General features: G+C 44.3%; 1 long non-coding RNA gene across 1 annotated transcript in view; it reads right to left on the bottom strand.

The window, feature by feature from the left end:
• LOC132580758 (uncharacterized) overlaps window positions 1-9917 on the bottom strand; it is a 29073-nt gene extending 19156 nt beyond the window's left edge. The window contains exons 1-2 of the long non-coding RNA XR_009556080.1: window positions 9851-9917; window positions 6463-6587 (exon numbers count right to left, since the gene is read on the bottom strand). This is a non-coding gene — a long non-coding RNA (uncharacterized LOC132580758). The remainder of the gene's footprint in view (window positions 1-6462; window positions 6588-9850) is intronic.
• Window positions 9918-10293: the final 376 nt, after the last annotated feature.

Genomic DNA, 10293 nt, shown 5'->3' on the forward strand with positions numbered 1-10293 from the left:
GAATATGAATCAGGATATGTATAAGGGGGATAATGAAAGGCATAGCATGTTTTTTAAAGACCCACTGGAATGTATTGCCAGAGGTGAGCTGCATAAAGAGAATACAGGGTAAATTGATAAGAAGGAAGGGGGGGAATGAAGAGCGTTTGTGGAGAAAAAGAGCAGGAAAAGAAGTCATGGAGTAAGAAAGACAAGACCTCAACTATAATAGCTATGAACAAATTAAAGAGGCATCAAGATGTAAGGATGTGAGTTTGGGTATAACTGAGCCACAAACATATCTGAAGAAATACAGGGGTGGCCAAACTGTGGCTCTTTCACACATATTGTGTGGCTCTCAAAGCCCCCGCTGCCCGGTCAGTGTTTCTCTCTTTAAATCACTTCTCCAAGTCAAGCCAGCCGGTGGCTTGGAGAATGCATTGAAAGTTAAAGTTGCTTTCTTTCTACCTCTTCCTCACCTCCCCCCTTCCTCCCTTCCTTCCTTCCTTCCTTACGGCTCTTAAACATTTTACATTTATTCTATGTAGCTCTTACATTAAGCAAGTTTGGCCACCCCTGCCTTAGCAATAGCTTCAATAGTGTTCCTACTGCGGGGGGGGGGGAGAGATTCTTGGGTTTTGCACCGTTTAGAGGGGAGGATTCCTCCATAGGAAACAATGGAGGACAACTGGAGGCACCTTGTTCAGGAGCCCATGGAACTAGACCCCTTAGTCCAATGTTTCTGAAATGTAGGGGTTATTTAAAGGACAGGCACTAGCAGCTCTCCTGACATTTGATGCCAGTACCTTTAAAAATACTTTTACCAGCCCCCTAGAAAGATTCCCCGTATGGAAAAATGGAGCCAGACAATATTGGAACCCCCCCCCCAAAAAAAAACAAACCCTGAACCCAGGAAATCAGGAATGTCAATATTTTTTGGCTCCCATATATCTAGATCCAAAAAATACCATTTTTAAAAAAATGCTGCACACCCATATCAAGAAGTATTATTCCTGTTCTCTGTGAACAAAGGACAACAGATCACAGCCCAGGCAACAAAGTGTTTTCTGATATGCAGCATCTTTGTATTAATTAAAGGAGAGGCTGACTGGAAAGCAGTTTCTACAAAATTTCCCAGTGTCAGATGTCTTAAATCAGGGAAGCACAAAAAAAGCAGGTGAGTCATCAAAGATCTTGTCTAGAGATAAATGGACCACTTCGCGATGATGCTTGGCTCTGTGTAACTGTCCTCAGGACAGAGAGGGGGCATTCTGCCCCCCGCTCCTGAAATTTCTCCATTACATCCTACAAAATTACTGGCATTTACAAGCATATGGGGGTGTCAGACTTGGAACTTCAAAGTAAAACGGACCATAGTTTGTAGCAGCTTAATCCATTTATTTGAGAACTAGTTGTCTAGGACAAGGACAAGTTGAGATTGATACAATTCAAAGCAGAGCATTGCCATTTTAACCTCTAACATCAAAAGCTAAACAATAAAACCATTCTCACACTTTTGGGAGGCAATAGCCGGTTCTCAGGCCTCCTTATCTCTTTCTCAAGGAAGGAACCCTGCTGGTTACCTTGAGGCTCACTATCTTCAAAGCCCTGTTACATTTGCTAGTGCTATGCAAGGAATTCCCATGGGAGTTAGTAATTTGTTGCAACAGTGTTTGAAATGCAAGCTTTTATTCACAGGGTTAGTAGGAATATTCAAAATGGAGTTAGTTAGGGCAAGGGAACATGAACAGTAAGAGGCACATTAAACAGGCAAGTTCCAATCTCTGACAGGGGGGAATCTTCCCGGTAGCATCCCACATGCTTGCCAACTTCCAGGATCCAGTGGAGGAATTTCTTGCGTTTGCAAGCACTCGCAAATAAAAGTGGGATGCAACAGAAAAATGTTCGAGATGCGTGTGCAAGAATTCCAATGACAGCAAAGTTCTCACCACCCTTGGGGTTAATACAGCAGTTATTGGGGTTAATACAGCAGTTTAGCTCGGTCACAGAAGTGTGATGCTGAGTGCAGTAAATAAATCTCCCCAAAACTATATTGCGAAAAAGGTTAACTTACATTTATTCAGGTAGAATACAGTTCACATTCAGGTTGAGTCACAAGGAGAAAACAAAGCCTAATCGAAAGAGTACTTTCCCTATCCCAAATGGCCAGTTTGTCCGGCATCATTTGTGTGGGAGTATGAGGATACTGTATCTCCTGGAGACACCTGCAGAGATATGTGTCTCCATGGAAGGCCATGTAAAGTGAGGGAGAGGACAAGCGAGAGAAGAGGTCAGAGAGTTCCCAGGTTAAGACAAAACGAGGCATCCAGTTCAAGGAGATAACACCTGTACGCAGAGTGGTGTAGCACTTCTCCAAAGTCCAGGTATGCCGAGTTGCTCGCTCCAACAACAACCACATCCCAGGAACACAGGGAAGTGTTGGGGAAAGCCCTCTGCATTGTGACCAGTGTTCCCTCTAAGATGAGTTAGTGTGACCTAGTTCGCAGTTTTTTAGTCGCTGGCTCACACATTTTTGTCTTAGCTCAGGAAGGATGGGCCCAGAGCAAACGAGCAGCCAGATTGCTCACTCACAACTCCAGTAGCTCATGAAATAGAATTTTTGCTCACAAGATTCCACAGCTTAGAGGGAGCCCTGACTGGGACCCGTTCCCCAGAAGCTCCATGGTGGGTCACAGCAGGGATGTAGCTGGGGTGGAGGGGGGGGGGCAGAATGCCAACTCCCAATGTGGAATTAGTGTTTTGGTCTTCCTCCATTACCACCATCATCCACCAGGAAACTCTTTGTTGCATGTTTTGGTCTTCCTCCATTACCACCATCATCCACCAGGAAACTGTTGCATGTTTTGTTCTTCCTCCATTACCACCATCATCCACCAGGAAACTCTTTGTTGCATCCTAATAGGAGAGCAGGGGGATCAAAACATCCGCTCTTAGCTGAGGGCACCTTCAGATCACCTTCCCCCTCCAAGATGCTCCTCACCACATCCTAGCAGGAAGTGAAGAGAAGTTTGGGAGGGGTCAGCTAGGAGGATTTAGCCACAGGCTACACAACATCACTCTGAAGGAGCTGGGCATGTTTAGTCTGGAGAGGAGGCGGCTGAGAGGTGATATGATCACCATCTTCAAGTACTTGAAGGGCTGTCATATACAGGAGGGTGTAGAATTGTTTTCTGTGGCCCCAGAAGGTACGACCAGAACCAACAGGTTGAAATTAAACCAAGAGAACTTCCAGCTCAACATTAGGAAGAACTTCCTGACTGTTAGAGGGGTTCCTCAGTGAAACAGGCTTCCTCGGGAGGTGGTGGGCTCTCCTTCCTTGGAGGTTTTTAAACAGAGGCTAGATGGCCATCTGACAGCAATGAAGATCCTGTGGATTTAGGGGGAGGTATTTGTGAGTTTCCTGCATTGTGCAGGGGGTTGGACTAGATGACCCTGGAGGTCCCTTCCAACTCTATGATTCTATGATTTATGTACCCTAAAACTGAACATTTCATTTTCTTTTGTTAGTGGTCGATAAATTAAGTAAGTTAATGTTGAGTAAGTTAATGTTTCTTGTTCATACTTGAATACATAATATATAATGTAAAATGTACCGTTCCAGAGTTAAAATAAGCGTATGTCTTCATCTTCCCTGCACAAGTTTCTGAACTGTTTATATTGACTGCGAGGTTAGCTGTGTGCGAAAACGGTATATGTCTGAATAGTCTCTAGGCCTTTCTATCTTCTCTAACATTTAGGTAGGATGGTGATTCCCAGGGTTCTCTCTTTCACAAATAGGACAAGTACTAACTCAGCCCATCCTTGAGAGAGCCAGCATGGAGTGGTTAAGAGCAGCAGGCTCTAATCTGGAGAACCGGGTTTGATTCTGCACTCCTCCACAGGAAGCCAGCTCTCAGAGCTCTCTCAGCCCCACCCCCCAATAAGTCCAGCCTGCCAACTCATGATGCATAACTTTTTAAAGAGAATTTAAGACTGCCAAACAATCTTCGGATCTCTTGGCTATACCACATACAATATATGATAATTATTATTAACTAACCCATCTTCCAGCTGTTTGAAACTTAGATTTCTCAGAACCAATGCAAAAACATCACCAGGCCCTCAACAAGAAACACTTGGGGACCAAACTGGACATTACAGCGGCCACAGATTACATCTATTGCTGCCATAACATCTAGTTTGGCCCATAGAAGCTGCCCCAACTTGCAATAAAGGTAAAGGTAGTCCCCTGTGCAAGCACCAGTCGTTTTCGATTCTGGGGCGACGTTGCTTTCACAACGTTTTCTTGGCAGACTTTTTATGGGGTGATTTGCCATTGCCTTCCCCAGTCATCTACACTTTCCCCCCAGCAAGCTGGGTACTCATTTTGCCGACCTCAGAAGGATGGAAGGCTGAGTCAACCTGAGCCAGCTACCTGAACCAGCTTCTGCTGGGATCGAACTCAGGTCGTGAGCAGAGGGCTCCGACTGCAGTACTGCAGCTTAACCACAGGGCTGCTTAACTTGCAATAATACACCCTTAATTTACAGCAACACGAGGCCCTCAGTTTCCACTGAACTATTCAAATGTCTGATTTCTATGTAGGACAGGCTATTGTCAAGTTGTAGAACATGCTGTTCCATTGTAACTTGCCTTGCATCCATTTTATTGGAGAAGTGGGACTATAAGCAAAAGATGATATTATTTTCAAAGCTGCTAAGATGATTAGCGTGCTCTAAAGTAAATTTGAACCGCCTGTCTTGTTACAAAACTGAGGAAGCCGTGCTTGGCATTTTCCTACTCCGAAACCTGACATTGCTCCAGATCACCGGTGCACATAAGCATCCATCCACATTTAGTCCTATAGTGAAAGCCAATGCCTACAAATAAATGCTCATAATGAATAGGAAAGCCCCTGTGGGTGGGGAAGGTCTACACAGCTACAATGCCTGTTTATACTTCTTTGATCTGGATATTTGTGAACAAATTCCTTACTTTGTTCATGCACCAAAGCACAATGTGGAAAGTCATTACTATTCCGGTTTTATAGATGCAAAGCTGAAGATCCCTATTCCATGCTCAACACAGCATTCTCTAGACCACGCTAACTCCAGATATATAACACACAACATCTCTTACAAACAGCACTGACTTTTCAATTTAGTCTATAAACGCTGAAAGCAGGAGGTGCAGAAAACCGCTCTGTTGAAATGTCAGTTAATGGGACATCATCAGCTCCACTTAGTCTTTGTGCCTTTGCAATTCTGAATAGCTTAGGTGAGTGGCGCAAGAGCGGGAGGGTTTACTAGCTGATTCTGAATGCAATGGGGTTCTTTATCTCTGTGAAACAGAAACCAAGAAAACACAAACAGACACAATGACCTCTAAGGAACGCAGAAAAGATGGCAAAAAGGCCATTCAGAGGAATGCAGATTAAGTGCTCTTTAATGGGAGATTACTGGGTCAACGCTTGTTTAAGGTCAACATTTTAGAAAGAGGAATAATACCAGCAGTATAGAAACGCAACAATAAAGAAATGTGTATTGTCTTAAGTAAAATCCAAGTTTGGAAGGGATCTGTGTACATAGATTATGATGCTTTCAAGCGCTAGCGTTTGAGAATAGCTTTTGAAAGCAGGGGTGAAGAGCCTCTGAGGAACACAGAGCTGGTTTCTCACCTTATAGGTCCCACCAGCCATATTTAGCAACCTGTGCTGTTCAAAACAGGGAAGATGGTGTGAAAACTGCATTGCACACATCTTGTTGCATGACTGGGGGCCACATGATGGCTTTTATTGATGTGACAGTACGTCTTCCAATACAGACCTCACTTCTTCTAGGGCAGCACAAGGCATTGAGAAAAGGCTGAAAAGCACTGCCAGGTTGGCAGACCGCTTTTGCCACTTGCAAGCAGTTTTCAAATCAGCGAGCTCAGCTACCCACCCTGCTTGTAAGCAAGCCCCTTGTCAACCTTGTCTAGATGTTCTGTGGTAGCCTGACAAAACAGAAATACGTCATCCTGACTGCCTCATTTAAAAAAGGTAGTCCCCTGTGCAAGCACCAGTCGTTTCTGTCTCTGGGGTGATGTTACTTTCACAACATTTTCACGGCAGATGTTTTACGGGGTGGTTTGCCATTGCCTTCCCCAGTCATCTACACTTTCCCCCCAGCAAGCTGGATACTCATTTTACCGACCTCGGAAGGATGGGAGGCTGAGTCAACCTGGAGCCGGCTACCTGAACCAGCTTCCGCTGGAATCGAACTCAGATCGTGAGCAGAGGGCTCCAACTGCAGTACTGCAGCTTTACCACCTTGCACCATGGGGCTCTTTGGATTGCCTCATTACAGAGTGGCAATACCAGCACAGCCGCTGCTTCCTTCTGTCTGCCCTGTTCTTGACTAAGTGTGGGTAGAAAGAAAATGACGGTGGATGGAAGACGCTATCCCCTCTGTCCTGCAAAGAACACCAAGGATTCAAAGTTACCTTTTGTCGCATCTTCAGGAAATCAGGTATCCGGAGCCCTGTCCTCTGTTCTCCTCACAAGGCAGCCGCTGAAAATTTCAGCCTGGATGGTTATGCCGGCTTCAGCAGCACTCTGTAGGTCAATTCTGTGAATGATAATTTTCGGTATATGAGTAAATTCGCAGGTTGTCAAAGACCGACTATCAACAACGGCATATTGTTGATAGACCTGCCACTTCTGTGCATGGCAAGGATTTTCAGCTGTTGGCGGCTGCATGATGGGCAAAATTTCAACAGGGAACACTTTCCCCATCTCCACAGCCATCACCAGTTCAGGACAAGATTTGTGTGCTCAAATTCTTCCTGTCATTCACTGCTAAAAGGGACAGGAGTACTTGCCAGGGAAAAAAAGAACGTAGAAATCCTATTAAAATGGGAGCTGATGGGGGTTTTTTGTCCTAGCACTGTGTTCACTCTTTCAGCTTAGACCAAAGTCAGTCATACATGCGTTGTAAAGCACAGAAAGGCCAAAATGTGACTGAACATTCCTGCAACAAATTTAGAAACCCAATAGAAGTATATTTAAAACTGCTTTTCAAGTTTGCACACATCCAAACCCTGAAAGTCATGCATTTCGATCCATCTTTCCAGGTTTTTCACATGTGCTCAACAATAGTAAGAGGGATAAAAAGCAATTTAAGTGGCAACTATGAAGTCAGCCTCAGGGGGATTTGGGCTGACCTGACAATGTCTTTTAAACGTACTTCTCGTTTATTTGTTTTCCAAATTAAAGATAATTTTGTGAACTTGTTAAACAATGAAAACAATCAATTTTCAACTATTCTATGTCCTAAGGGGATTAATCCAAAACACAATATAGTGAGAAGAACAGATTTTTCCCACCAGTGGAAGGCAAATGTAAATTACCATCTGGGCCTAACTAGTTTAACAGCTGATTTACTTCATAATTTATTAAAGCTGTGTGTGTGTGTGAAGTGCCATCAAGTTGCTTCTGACTTATTGCAAACCTCTGAATTGACCTCCAAAACATCCAGGTCCTAGAAACTGAGAACCATGGCTTCCTTGAATTTGAGTCAATCCATTATTATAAGAACATAAGAACATAAGAGAAGCCAACGGCCCATCCAGTCCAACATTCTGTGTCACACAGTAGCCAAAAATTTTATATATACACACACACTGTGGCTAATAGCCACTGATGGACCTGTGCTCTATATTTTTATCTAAACCCCTCTTGAAGGTGGCTATGCTTGTGGCCGCCTCCACCTCTTTTGGGTCTTCCTTTTCTTCCTGCTGCCTTTTAACTTTTCCTAGCATTATTGCTTTTTTTTCCTTAGTGACTCTCATCTTCTCATCACATGACCAAAATTCAATAGCCTAAATTGAGTCATTTTAGCTTCTAGGGAGAGTTCAGGCTTGATTTGATCTAGAACCAACTTGTCTTTTTGGCTAGGGTTCCAAGTCCAATCCAAGAAATATTTGGGGACTTTGGGGGTGGAGCCAGGAGACTTTGAGGGTGGGGCCAGGAAACACGGGGGGGGTGGAGTTGTAAGCAAGATTGGAACAAGAACAATTGAACTGCAAGGGGAGTTCTGGCCATCACATTGAAAGGGACTGCACACCTTTTCAATGCCTTCCCTCCATTAGAAATAATGAAGGATAGGGGCACCTTCTTTGGGGGCTCATAGAATTGCCCCCCCTGGTCCAATACTTTTGAAACTTGGAGGGTATTTTGAGGAAAGGCATCAGATGGTATGCTGTAAATTTGGGGCCTCTATCTCAAAGAACATCCCCCCCAGAGCCCCAGATACCCATGGATCAATTCCCAATTATTCCCTATGGAAATAGTTCTCCATAGGGAATAATAAAGTGCCCAGTAGACATTTCCCTCTCCCCCACCGCTGCTTTCTAAAGCTTTCTAAAACTTTCTAAAGCGGGGGGAGGACCTCCAAACCGGGGAATCTCCTGCCTCCCTCTCTCTCTCTCACACACACACTTACTGGGTCTGGTTTCGCCACAACTTTACTTGCTCTGAAAACAAAAGCAAAACAAACTAAGGGTCTGTGCTCTGACAAAACTGCTGCTAACCCTTCCCCACGAAGCACTTCCTTTTTCCTGCTCAACTTTAAAGGCACCCATTTTAAAAACGGACCTGTTTGCAGGTTTCTAAACCTGTAAAACCGGGGGGATCCCCCGCTGGGACCTGGGGGTTGGGAAGCCTACTTTCTGGCTGTCCATGGAATCTGAAAATTCTCCTACACCACATTTCAATACGAGAACATACTTTATGGGACAACCTGCCCTAGGAGCCCTTACCACGGCTGCCATTATTTGAGCAAACCCACCCTGGTTCCAAGCTCAGTTAATGGTTATGCCAGCCTGGTTTACCCGCACCTGCAGGCTGCACATGTATCAGGCTCAAAGCTTCATCCTCCTCCCCTGAAGAGCCATAAGCCACTACTAGGTTTGCAGAAAAAGGCAAGTATACCTCCGCGAAAGACCAGTCTCAAAAATTAATACAACAAACAGTACATAAATATATGGTGAAATCAATCACGGAATCAAAAACAGAACTCTAACCACACCCACAACCTAGGGTTGCCAAGTCCAAAGCAAGAAATATCTGGGGACTTTGGGGGTGGAGCCAGGAGAATTAGGGGTGGAGCCAAGATCAAGGCTGTGACAAGCATCATTGAACTCCAAAGGGAGTTCTGGCCCTCACATTTAAAGGGACGGCACACCTTTTCAATTCCTTCCTTTCATAGGAAATAATGAAGGATAGGGGCACCTTCTTTTGGGGCTCATAGAATTGGACCCCCTGGTCCAATCTTTTTGAAACTTGGGGGGGGGGGTATTTTGGGGAAAGGCACTAGATGCTATACTGAAAATTTGGTGCCTCTACCCCAAAAAACAGCCCCCCCAGAGCCCCAGATACCCGTGGATCAATTCTCCATGATTTTCTATGGGAATAAATCTCCATAGGGAATAACAGAGTTCCCAGCAGACATTTCCCTCCCCTCCCCCCGCTTTCTGACGACCCTGAAGCGGGGGGGAGGGCCTCCACACCGGGGGATCCCCTGCCCCCACCTGGGGATTGGCAACCCTACCACAACCCCAAGTCTCACAAAAGGCAAATTAATGCCAGTTTATCCAAAGGGAAGGTCCAGGCAATGGCAGAGGTTGATTCTTCCACGCTCCAATGCTTCTTCACAGGTACATGATGAAAATAATCCAGTGCAGCAAGGCACACACAGAACACAACACAGTTGTACTTGATGCCCTGTTTCACATAAAAAACTTCTACAAGCTGCGCAAAAAGACATCAAGTTTAACATGCAGTAATGTAGAAGAACTTAAGAAAATCCAATTCAAATATAATACTACATACCTTCAAAATGTCATGATGCAATTTTCATAGAGAGCAAAGCTCCAGAATTCTTAGCAATGGTAAGAGCAATGATCAAGTCACACGGTAATAAATACATACAGGTGCCACGTAGCTAAGAGTTCCTTAAAGTTACAGACTTCCTATCCAAGATAAATTTTTCAAAAAAAAACCCCCCAATATTTTCCTTTAAAGAAAACAAGACAGATCCCAATTTAAGCTATTGGGGGATGAGGGTCTTAAGTCTGAATGTCCAATGCATCTCTTGTCTCAATAGCCATTCATTTGCATCCATTTTACCCTGAAGCCAGACAAGAAATTTCTCAAGGAAGGACAAAAAATCTTAAAGAATCAGCATCACATCTAAAATCACAAAAATGTTCCACAAGAGGAGCTTCAGCCACCAAATTCTTAATACGAGAGTTGTGTTCATAAGAACATAAGAA

Source organism: Heteronotia binoei, chromosome 12 (assembly GCF_032191835.1).
Source record: "Heteronotia binoei isolate CCM8104 ecotype False Entrance Well chromosome 12, APGP_CSIRO_Hbin_v1, whole genome shotgun sequence".
NCBI lineage: Eukaryota > Metazoa > Chordata > Lepidosauria > Squamata > Gekkonidae > Heteronotia > Heteronotia binoei.